The sequence below is a fragment of the Austrofundulus limnaeus genome, unplaced genomic scaffold (assembly GCF_001266775.1).
Source record: "Austrofundulus limnaeus strain Quisiro unplaced genomic scaffold, Austrofundulus_limnaeus-1.0 Scaffold47, whole genome shotgun sequence".
Taxonomy (NCBI): Eukaryota; Metazoa; Chordata; class Actinopteri; order Cyprinodontiformes; family Rivulidae; genus Austrofundulus; species Austrofundulus limnaeus.
In genome coordinates, this window is record NW_013952449.1 from 1,306,711 (window position 1) to 1,309,726 (window position 3,016).

Here is a 3,016-nt window from a genome sequence, read left to right on the forward strand (position 1 = left end):
GTGTGTGTGTGTGTGTGTGTGTGTGTGTGTGTGTGTGTGTGCCACCTCCCACAGGATCTTTCCTCAACAACTGCAAAACTAGGACAAAGCCTGAGCAAAAAAGTGGAAAAAAAGACCGAAGCAAACGAAAAGCACATGGGAAAACACCGAGATGGTAAAAAAGTGTAAAAAGAAGAAGAAAAATAAATCCAAATAGATAGCCAGAGAAAGCAGCGCCTGGGAAAAGGCCAACTGATGCAAAGAGAGATCAAGATGGATGCAGTGAAAGAGATGTAGAGTGGAGATAAGAATGAGAGGAAGAAAAGAAAAAAATGTATCTGGAGAAAATGATGATAAATCGGCTGAAACTTGACAAAATTCACATCACCAATATGGCCTTCTGTGTAAACCCACTCTGGAGCTGGAGGAGGACTGTTTCAGAGCAATGCAACAGTTGAAACGGTTCAAGGACTATTCAAGATTTTAAACAGTACATGCAGAGGAATCGTCTAGTTTATGTACTCAAACTTGCACTGAATAGGTAAAGAAAGGATAAAGTGTACTCTAACACAAAAGAAGAAACCATAAAAAGGATATCTCTGTATTTACATGTTTTGATTTCATTAAAAACAGCCGATGTTGTCACATATGAGCCAAGCAGTTTAGTATCCTATAATTAGTACACTATAAATCTTGTAACGCAATAAACTGTATGATGGTTTCCACTGTTAAACACAACCCATAATATCTTTTAGGAGCTCTCATGCAGGTTGCAATAAGTAAACTGACCACAAAAACTATTTATTCTAAAATTCAAGGCTGAGCATTCCTGCGTTAATGAAATAATATTAGTCTACCACTTTGGCATAAAAAGCAATATTACTTCTTTCAAGGAATGCTACACATCCAATTTTTTTTAGTTTTTAACTTTTAGCATAATTAATTGGGTCTATTGTCCATCAAAAATACACAGTATTTGATTGCAGTTTGGTTGAAAAAAGTCTCTTCTATTTTTTTGTGTTTATTGTCCAGTCATTGTAAGAAATTCCATTGCTCAGTGGTGGGCTCAGCTACTCAAAATTTAGCTTCACTGACCACCAATCAACGAACTGATAGCCACTAACTGGTTTGTAACTGGAGCTCTTTGAATCAGTAATCCACCAGGATAAAATTGTGTAAACTGATTAACTCCCAAAGCACTTTGGGACAGTTCTCCCAGCCAAAATAACCCTTTCTGACCATCATACAAAGATTTTGAGTGGACAAAGGTAACTGTCACCCAATCTGTGCCACACGGAAGTGGACACACAAATTGCTAAACATGCCACATGCACACATAACACAGGTTTGTAGCATTGCATGTGTTAGGGGAGTAGCTGTTTTTGTTAGTAAATTTCAAGTTAAAAGCACTACATTTAGTAGAAGCTAACTGGTTCGCGATAGGTTTCCAAAGTTAACAAAACTGCTGATTTGCTAAATGAAAAGTTAGCTTCGCTATTAGCTGTTAGTGACTTAGCAGATCTGTGCCCGCCACTGCTGTTTTGAAAATATTTTTGTAAAGGATGGGTTCATAAAAAAGGAATAGGCTACAATACAAAATATAATACAACATTTTGTTCTATTTCAGTACCATACATCCTAATTGACAAAACATAAACAATGCAAACTAATGACATGTCTTCATCAAATTAAATCCGCTCTGCCTAGGTCGCACTTCGAAGATGAGCCCGAAAAATACGAAAGAAGCCTGTGAAAATATCTGAGCATTGGTCCTTGTCATTTCAGAAGAAGGCATTGCTAAAGTCAGTGGGTGGTCAATTTCAACCAGGAAAACAAATTCAAGAAATAAAAAATACAGTTTTACAGATGATGTCTTGCGTTTCTTTCCCCCAGCTCAAGAAACATCGTTTCCTAGAACCTAATCACTTTTTTCCCCATAAACTTGAGAAAATCCACAGGAGACTGACTGGTTTCTAAATGGTGATGTCTTTGCTGTGTGACTAATATGTACTATAAGCTTAAATAATCTTCCAATTTACATCAGTGTCTTTTTTCCCTGTATTTACCACAGAGGGTAGCAGATAACTGATGTGAGGAAACAAGAGGAAGAGCAGCGAGTTTCCAATGTATTTGTGTAATAAGACGCAAAAGAATATGCAATAAGTGATAACATAAGCTGCTGCCAAGACAATGACATTAACACTCAGACCTTATCAAGGACACTGTCAGCATCTCTCCCTCTCACACACTTGCAACATGTGCACCCATCCAGGGAGAGGGATTGGCTGAGAGACAAAGGGAGAAAGACGAAGAGGAGGCAGAGAGCATTATCTTGATGAAACAGTGCTTGATACAGTGGCCCGAGCCAACCTGAACACTGCTCTGCTTTCTTTTAATGGAGATTACACAGTCAAGGTCCAGCCTAAGCTCATCTTATTTAACGCTGCACAACGCTACATCATAGTGTGTGTTTGTGTATGTGTGGTGTAGGTGTGTGTGTGTTTGGGACATTGTACTTCATCCAATAAGCTGCTATCTCACCACGCATCAAACATCATTACCACACACCTTCTGACCTCAGATCTGGCAGCCAATCAAATCTCCCACACTCTCGCTGACCACATGGAGGCCACACGGTGCAGCCCACCTAGAAATCGTTCCATCATCAAAAGGTCTACAAATTACATGTATGATTCAGGGCTTTAGAAGCAAGATGTCCATGGGCTTTGCATGTCTGGACATGTCTTTCTTGGCTTTTTCAATTACACCCTTAGAAGGGCTTCAGATAATTAGTTTCTGACATCTTGACTGAGTGGTCAGAGTGTAACGAGACATTTGTCTCACAAGATGAGATTTTAACAATATTTTTAGGAAAAAAACATCTTGTCACAAACTCTACTGACTGTTCTGTCTGATTTCTAATAAGTGTCTTGAGATCCTGGATTGGACCTGCAACTATATGTGAACTAAAAAAGCCCTGACCCTAACACTTTTGTGCAAGAAGCCTGTATATATACATTATATACTGTATATACTG

General features: G+C 38.7%; 1 protein-coding gene across 3 annotated transcripts in view; it reads right to left on the reverse strand.

The window, feature by feature from the left end:
• The window catches only part of nlgn1 (neuroligin 1), a gene marked incomplete at its 5' end in the record, with an annotated part of 498,373 nt that overhangs the window by 492,698 nt on the left and 2,659 nt on the right, over positions 1–3,016 (reverse strand).